The sequence below is a fragment of the Argiope bruennichi genome, chromosome 3 (genome assembly GCF_947563725.1).
Source record: "Argiope bruennichi chromosome 3, qqArgBrue1.1, whole genome shotgun sequence".
Lineage (NCBI taxonomy): Eukaryota > Metazoa > Arthropoda > Arachnida > Araneae > Araneidae > Argiope > Argiope bruennichi.
In genome coordinates, this window is record NC_079153.1 from 68,189,174 (window position 1) to 68,199,380 (window position 10,207).

Consider the following 10,207-nt stretch of genomic DNA (forward strand, 5'->3'; position numbering starts at 1 on the left):
CTAACTGTCATGGTTTCTTCTGATCTGCTTCTCAACAACTGTAAAGCCACAGAATTTCTAAGCAAAAAATTAAGATACCATAAAAATATATTTATAGATGTAAAATAATGTAAACAAAACAGTTATTATCTGATTGTTATGTTTATATAAAATTCAATAAGAAGTTCGAATTTTAAAATATTAATTATTATTTCCTTTTAATCTAGTCAAAGAAAAATTAGTATTTTGCAACTGTTTTGATTTGTAAATATTTTTATTGTTTTGTACATTCTATTATGTCACTGCGCAATACATTGTATTTTAATTGTTGTCTTTGTTTTGTATAGTTATATAAAATGACATTAAACGATTATTGATATGTGAGGTGTAAATTTATGTCAGTAATTATATATTTACATTTACTTTCTTTGTATATTTAGAACTTTATTTCTATTTTTTGTGAAATCTCTCAAAATAAAAAGTATTTTTTAATTGAATCGTAAAATGGACGAGCTTTGATTTATTTAGTTTTTGACCTTTTGTTTATAAAAGCTAATAATTGTACATTCTTTTGTATAAAATGTTTTGTTCATGATGTAAATACTAACCTGAATAAAATATTTTGAAATGACTATATTTCAGTATTCCTTAACTATTTCTTCGTTAAAAGTCTACTCTAGCATTATATCTCCATGATGTTCGATATTCTAAACGGAGTACGATATCGGATAGTTATTGTAACAGTAGAGCATTTTTTAAATATTAGGATTTTTTTTTTTTGACACAAGAATAGAAATTCCACATGAAGAAGAGAAATGCATAATTGAGGCAATAAAAAGAAAATAAAGATTACATTTCCATTAGTTTACTAAAATACAAATAATACAAACATCGTAACAGTGTGGAACACCAATAAAAACACTCTAAATAAGTTAAGAAAATACTCTATTTAATTTTAATCACAATCATAATTATTTTAATTTCTAATGATTTTTTAAAGATTTTTTCCTTTTTTTGTACACATTATGAATCAATTTAATTATCTTGTTATCAAGAATTTATGATATTTGCAATGATCTCCAGCTTTCTGGAAAAAAAAAACATTCTAGATATACGAGCTCTAATAAGAATGTGATTTTTAACAAACATTTCTTTAAAATTTTATTATTTACTTTATTTTTATAATTACTGTAGGAACTTCCAATAATAAAATATTATCAGTTTCACTGTCAGATGTTATATCTGATGGAAAATCGTGATTAATAAAAAAGTAATTAATTTTACTGAAAATATTGATATATGGCATTGCTTTCACAACGATACTTTATTGAGGAAAAATAAGAATAGAATGAAAAATCGATTACAGAATTCAATCTTTACTCTTATAAAACAAAGCAAATAACAGCGTATAATAAATAAGCAAAAATTCATATCTATGATCTTTGTAAGTAAAACTGCTACCCAATAAAGAGGCCAAACATCCTGAATTTATCGAAATTATTTTTTTATTCTTTGTCCTACATTAAGAAAATGTTCGAGAACTGTATATTTATTTCTTATTATTCCATATTTTTACTTAAAATATTTCATGTTAAAATATTAATTAAAATAAGCTTCTAAAGAAGTTTCTTAAAAACATTTACTACCCATAAAATACGATCATTTTAATTTAACAAAAGAGAATAAGTGAATTTTTCAGTTCTTCTGATCATATTTTTAATCTGTATAGTAGTCTGTATTTTTAGTCATTTAGAAAAAATTATTTCGAAGAATGCAAGTAATGAGTTGAAATGGAATAGAGGCTAAAATCTATCGAATTTTCATCTTTACTTTTTCTTTTTCTATTTGCATTTAGAAATGTTAACTGTTCTAGGATAAACCATTTTGACATTATCCAAATCCCAGATCATAACATTTTGATCTGTGCTGAAATAAAATTACAATGTTGCTCCTTTTTTATAATTAAATATTATTTAAAAAAAGTTTGAAAAAAAAAAGATTTCATAAGCTGAAGGGAAAAAAAACTGACTGCAGTATAATTCCCACTCCAAACCATTAGAGTTGTTAGAATACGATTATATCAGTTTAAACTATATCAGCGGTTCAGAAATATCCTTCTATATTGTGATTATTATTAATTACCTTTATCTGAACTCGAACTATCATTGTTAAGTAATGAAACATTATCAATTAGACTGGACAGCAATTTTTTCCCATTTTTTTCTAAGATTTTACTCAACTATAATTACACCTCCCTACCTAGACATTATCATAGTCTCGCGAAATCACGTCTTGAATTGGAAAAATTCAATTTCAAATCTACGACCAAATGGAATGCAGGCAAAGAAATTTCCTTCCAATATTTATAACAAATCGGACCGGCGATTATCATTACAGGTAAATTTTAAAAAAGATGCTGCTTAAAAATGTGAAATAAATGAATGAAAAAACAAATATTATAATTCTTAAATTGTTGATTGAATCTTTTATTTATAAAAAAAATTACATTTTTTTTTGAAAACAAACAGCTGTTCAAACAAAAACCATTCGCTGTCAGAATTCACATCTGACCATTCGGACAATCTACTATTGATTAAATAGACCATTTTTAGCTATTTCTTAACCATAGTAACGAAAGGGTTAATCTTATTATATAGATGATTCGATACAGTTATTTCAGATTTTTTTATTAATGCACAGTTTTTTTTACAACATTTTAAATTAAAATTTTAAAAATGTTTTCAATGATATAAATTTATTTGTTCATTTTTTTTTCGAATTTTAGCAATTTTTTTTGTATATTTTTCAATAATGAATAGTCTTTATTGTTGCTCCGACCTTCAAGCTGTTTTCATCATTTCATTAAATACTTAATTTTCTTCTTTATTAAAACCTAAAGTAAGAACGATAGTGTTCATTATTTGCGCAGTTTACATGTGAAATCAGAAAATGTTATACTATCGCAAAAGGCAACATGCAGCTCTAAATGGATTATCCATGCAAGCAAATTTTTAATATCACTATGATATTATGAAACTCGATTCTGCCAGAGAATTTCATGTACACAATTTTAAAAAAACCCAATTTGATGCTTGAAGGAATTTATCGAGGGAATTATAAACATCAAGTTATACAAAAGAGATTTCAAGAAAATTAAACTAATCACTATATCCGTCGAGCCAAATGGTCGCCATAGGCTGTTGTTAAGCAATAAAGGCTTAAGGGAAAATAACTTGCGATCTTTCTATGATTACCTTTATAGATAAACGACTTTGCATTTTTCAAAAGAATCTGACGAAGCTTGTGAAAAATTTCATATGGTATGAATTTAAAATGAGTAATTTATATTTTTCGATGAATTGAAAATGCATACATACTTCATTTTCAATCAAGAAAATAGATTTCAATATCTGATACTGCTCGAATGGTGATCTATAGAGATAATTTAAATAAGAGGATTTAAAAACTGGACACGGTCATAGTTAAGCCAGATATACTGATTAAAGATTTTTTTTTTTTTAATTCGGAAGATTTTCTTCCTTGTGATATGAAATGAATTCTTTTATTTTATTTGGGAGAAAATAAAATAAAATAAAATTACTAAATTTAGTTTCTTTTTATATATTTCAGGTGTGAAATTACACTTTGTTATTTTATGACATTGCCTTATATTTTAAGGCTTTGTTCCTTTTCGCTTTTATTAAATTTTTAATTTTTCCAGAACTAAAAAAACTTTTGCGGGGAATTTTTACTAAGAAATGTCAGCCATTTATAAATAAAATTTCTGGAAATCATTTATATGCTTTTTATTAAACTATTTTTTTAAAACAGATATAGAAATTACTTATTTTCTTTTCCTTGGAAAACAAGGGTACAAGATTGAATAATGTATAGTAAATATCTCAAAATTTACATCAGCTCATGTTTTAGTCCCAAAATTTAAAACAGTGCAAACAAATCAGAATAAAAACTACAGCTTCTAAATTCCTGCATCTTTAATTCTTTGAAGAATTTTCAGATTTATAAGAATGCTTTATAATGAAACTTATAAGAATTCTTATAAGATAATAATTATATTTATTATATATAATTAAATGTATTATATATAATTATAAGATTATAATGATACTGTATATTTATAAAAATATTCATTTTCGTAAGAATACTTTATATGAATACATTTTATTTTAATTTATTTTAAATGAATTAAAATTTTAAGAAAGTTTTCAGTAAGTCATAAGTTTAAATTTTTTTTTCAAATTTTGAAATAAATATATTTTTAATTTAAATTTCACTTATCCATACCTATAGATTTTTTTCTATTAATTCCTTTGCCAGAAGATTTTTAGGAATACATTTTTTAATGGTGAATGGCAATGTCTCAGTATGCATCACATTAAAGTAATTTGCAGTTTATTCCTTTCATTTTGTTAAATTAAGTTACAAAATCTATGAAATTAGAATTTCTGACAAAATTTTGATTAGTATTATGCAATGCATTTGAATGAATTATATAACGTAAAATTATTCGAATTCGAGCAATTTCTTATACTTATTAGACCCAAAATCAATTTAACGGTTTCAATAAAAAATATGGCAGTCTTATGACATTAAAATATTTTTGCAGTTTTATTCATTTTATTTTTTTTAAATAAAATTACAAAAGAGATGAAAAGTGGAACATAAGACAAAATATGGATTAGTATTATGCACTGTATTGGAATGAATTATTTGATGTAAAATTATTCGAATTCGAGCAATTTCATAAACATATTACACCCAAAATCAATTCAATAGTTTTAATAAAAAATATGGCAGTTTTAAAAATGAAGTAAACAAGTTAATTTTACCCAAATAAGTTAAAATTAATCTATTTATCTATATATATAAAATAAAATCGATATAAGTATAACTTTAAAGGAATAAAATGGTACAATAACCGAGTATACACTTTGAAACATAAAATTTTATATATTTATTAAATTAATTTTGGCATTGGCACTCTGATAATCCCAATAATAAATCCCAATTTTACAATTTATAAATATCAACATGTAATTGCTTCGAGGTTTTCTTCGTTTATTAGTTATTCAAAAAGTAAATTCTTTCAGTAAAGGTAGTTCACAGCAATTGAAAACTGTGACTTTCAGTACTTGGTTATTATTCGAAATACATCCACCTGACCCATATCCAAAGAAAGCTACGTTTTCTTATTCAAAACATGCTCAATGCAAAGTTAAGCTTGTGCCAGTTTCTACGTCATTTCTGGTAAGGTAGGATAGAGAAATCAAGGTCAGTGGAAGACAATGTCAAACAGTGCCATGGCTCCAAAGCTCAGTTCAGAGATCACGGAGAAAAGAAAAAAAACGAAGGCACCTCGAGATTGGAAAAATAATGGTACAAGAACAAGGATGAAGCGATATTTCTGTGCTACTTTTAGATGCGTGATTGCTTGAATTTATATGATGGAGATGATATCTGATTTCTGGGCAAAGCGATTCTCAAATAAAATCTTCAAGATGTCAAAGAATTCGACACACATAGAGTCATTGAAATGGAAATAGTATTCTTCCCGTTCTAAGTAGGAGTTTTACAATATGAGGTAGCGTTTCTAGGATTGTAGTTCAGATGTGAGGTTCTAAAGTGACCACATGTCCTGGATAAACAGGGACAGTTCCTTTGTTCTGGATTTGTTTTTAGTTTGAATTAATTGCCCCAATTTACACTTACAAGTAAACAACTCATGTTAATTTTTTAAAAATCACAATTAATAATAAGAAAAATGTTACCATAAAGAATTGCACAAACGGGGAAATTTTTACGGTCAAATTTCATTATTATATATATATATATATATATATATATATATATATAGCTATAGCGAATGCGGTTACTCGATTATAATTATTGCGAATAAATAAGCCTCAGATTTTGATCTCTTCCTGGTTTCTTTTAATGTGCATAAAATTGGAAGCTCGTTAAATCATTAATTCTATTATAAACTGTATTGAAAATAGGAAATTGTAAAAGGAAGTTGAATTGAACAATTACGCAATTATATGCTATATTAATAACAAAATATTAATCAAAACTGCACATTAAATGGATTTGAATCTTATTAAAAGACAAAAAAAAAATTGCCTGTTAAATCCTAATCCTAAGTCCGCTGATTCAATACTTTTAAATCAATGATTTATTGCTTTAAAAATGATGATTCATACGTTTTCAATCTCAGCATGGTGTTTTCACTTAATTCCAAATACTTTCTAATGATTCGATATTTTTAAGAAACATTGAACTGAAAACATTGAAACTTGTTATTTTATTTACTTTGTAAATAATATCGCATCTTCGGAGAATAGACAAAGCATTAATAAACTTGATTTTGCATAATATATTTGTCATCAACGAAGAATTATTTTTTCAATTATAATTCGCTTAGGTGGCGAGCTCAGATCTTTATTTATAATTTCGGTATCCTCTAATACTAACTATAATATTAGTAAATTTTTTTGATGATAATATATTAGAATAAAAAAGATGTGATAGTGCAAAATCTATTTTAAAAATAACAATCGGAATCTACAATTTTCCGTTGTTTTATAATCGCATTTTAAATAGTGAAATGATTTTAAAAGATGCCCTGGAACAATCTCTTAACAATCAATGCATTCAATAGTTTAGTTTTCTTCATACATATGCATAATTTTCCCTTATCAGTATATTATATCTAATATTCAAACCTGTTTTACCGTAGATTAAAATAAAACAACATTTAAAAATTATCATATTACATATGGAATTTTATACTTTTTAGTGACATCATTAAAGAAATTATTTAATAATTCTGTGAATAATGGTATTGCCTCAAAAATCTAGAGCGAACATCTATGCTTTTTCGTAAAACCTACTTAATTAATTATTTTATATTATTTAGGAAATGAAATATAGCGAGTTATTTCATAATGGCTCAAGTAATTAGTATACAATTCAGCTATTTAAAATTTTCTAAATTATAATTTACAAAAAAATAATAATCTTTTTTCCATTTGATATATTAATTATTATATTCACTTTAATGGGAGACTATGTTTTAATATTTTGTTTTATCACTTTTTCACATTTGAAAATTGTTTAATAAAATAATAGAAATTAAATTCAACACAAATTATTTTTTCTCGCATAGATCACACAAAAATGATTTGTATTAAAATATTTGAATTAAAAATATCTAAAATTACTGACATTTGTTGAAAAGTAATGTTGATTTCTTATAACGTATCTCGCAAAAAAGATCTGATTTTCAATAAAATTTTATAAATAATAAACTTATAAAACCATCAGATTAATTATTAACCAGTTATAATTAAGGGCATATGGATGGTTCATTTCAATCTACAGTTGTTCTTTAAACATATGAGCACTCTAGTCCAAATAAATGGAGTTTCTTAAATGGTTTTTGTTTCACATGTAGTTTTTGTTTCCCATAATTAACCTGCTTAACTTGCTTATTCATAAAATATCTCTAAAGGCACTAAATAAATAATAAAAACTTTACAATAATAAAAAAATGTCAAAGTAGGATTAAAACATATTAGTCAGATTTCTATACTTTTAATTGATATAAAAGCAAGTTTAAAAAAAATCCTCTCGAAACTCTAAAATTCAATTCTTAAAGTATTTTATTGATGGATTATAGTTTGTGAAAGATTAAACTTTAACTGTCCCATTATGTCAAAAACTATGAGAAAACTTTCAATTTAATTTATTTCTTTAGAAATTTATTGATTTACTTAGTTAAATTTAAGTAACTTTTAAGTCTTCTCTCGATAAATGTTCAAGAATAGTTTGAAGAGATTCAAAATTTTATCTGAAATTTTACTTCTTTAAACTTCTTTAAGCAAACAAAATGTTCAAGTCTGTTGAATGGCAATTTAGATAAATTTCAAATTGATTTATCTCCTCTTCGACGTAACAGAATGTGACATTTTCAGAGAGGTAAATTATTTCTTCAAACAAGACTTCAAAAGTTTTTTCAGTTTATTTGCTTTTCAAATGCATTTTTTTAATAACAGACACATTGATGCTGAATAAATTCAAAATATTTACTTTTTACTTTTGACAGATTTTTTTGATAAAAGAAGATTAAATTAAACTACCAAAATTAGAATAGTAGATATTTTAATTATAGAGCATGAAAATGAGTCAATTTTCCGCATAAATTTATAATCATTTTTAAAACTATAATGTAAGTGTGTGTTTTTTCTATTCTGTAAGGAAATTTATAATTCATTATTCGTCATGTATAATTAACAAATAAACAAATTTATTCGAAGTTAGTTTCAAATTTGAACTATAAATAATTGAGCCATTTATTTTGAAACTGAGTCAAATCCATTCCTGAAAAAAAAATGGAGATAATGGAAGTTATAGATAAAACTTGTTATGATCTTTTTATGCGTAAACAATTTGAAGTAAAAAAAAATCAGATTCTAGTATTTTGGTGATTGAAGTTTTAATTATTAATAGTATTGAAAATCAGTTTATTTTGAAAGTGATGCAAGTCCATCTTAAATTGAAATTATATTTGACTGAATATATTACGGCAAAATTTAGCTTCGGTTACTGTATGGTGAAGCAAACGTGGCCGTTTGACATCATGTCTGAAATCTAGGGTGTTGCTATCTATCTATCTCTGATCATGAAAATCGGTGGTTGTACAGTGTTTCATCAATAATAAAAAGTTTATCTTAATTTTGTGTTTCGATAATAATATGTTTACTTCCAACACCGATCGTTCACTCTAGTGACAATGAAATAAATATCATTGATTACAAATTTTGCTGTTGGGACATTCAATTTTACCCAGCGATCGTGATTTTGGAATGGTAGAAAGGGTAGTCCGTAAAACCAGTTCCAGGATTACTATAAAGTAATACGAAATTGTCGAAAACATAATAAATTATTAATACATGAAATGTAACGCGAATATTTATTTTCAACCCAACCTCTGGAGAAAGTGGTTTTAAAAAGAAATAAAAATCCCGTTGGAGAAACCGTGAATTGTTTAACTATATGCTGGACCAAATTTACAAGGGATGCACCATACAAAATGTTCTACAAAACTTCAATAGAACTAGGTTCTGAATTTAAAATTATCGATTTGCCACCACAACGAGGAAGACCAAGTAATTTCAGAAACATAAAATTATCTTTTATGTATGAAAAAAGAAGATCTATTACATCTTAAAAATGCAAGGACATGATGAATTTATTACCATATATTCCTCCTGTTCATCAGGAACATTTTAAAATGTTAAATCCTGAATAAAATTCAATTTAATTATACCTATATATAAACTGAAAATGTATAATTTCATTGAAATTCTTAATAAAACTGAATTGTTTTTTGTTATGCTATATTTTCTATAAGAATATTCTTTGTTTTGTTTCACTTTTTTTTATCAATTGAATAAATATTTATAAATTTTTGAATAGTATTTTGTTTTTATTATTAAAAAAAAGACTGATGCAACTGAAATATTTCCCAATTAAATGAACATTTACAATAATTCATTAATTTTGAAAGTGAGGCAAGTCCATTTAGTAATAATAAAACTCTTATTTTTTTAATAAGCACTGTAAACACTATTGGATTATAAACTTACATTATCTGGTTCCACAAAATACAAAAAGCATATCTATTCATACTTACCAATATTTTTAAATTTATTGAAATGCAAACCTTTAAATATCTCGCAATAACAAAAAAGGGACTTGCCCCATTTTCAAAATAAACGGCTCAATTAAGAAAAAGTGTGCAAATATTTCATAGGTACAAAATGATAACTACTTCGCTTATTATTTATTTAGTTATTCATTTTAAAAAATGAAACCGAATATACAGGTATAGTGATAATGAAAGGAATAAAGAAATAATGTTAGGTTCTCAGCTATATTATTCTTTAACCCTTAAGTACACGTTTATTTTGTATTTTGAACACAATTTTTTGGAAATTTAAAAGCAGTTGATTTTATTCAAAATTTTATTTATTTCACAATTATTCATGATATTGAGATAACTTAAAATATTTAATATTACAAAAAAAAATTGAAACATAAATTCAAAAAATGCATTTATTGTTATGTCATTTATTCTGATACGTGAAGCGTATCTAAAGGGTTAATATAATTAATTACATTTTAAAATTGTTATCGAAGAATTCCA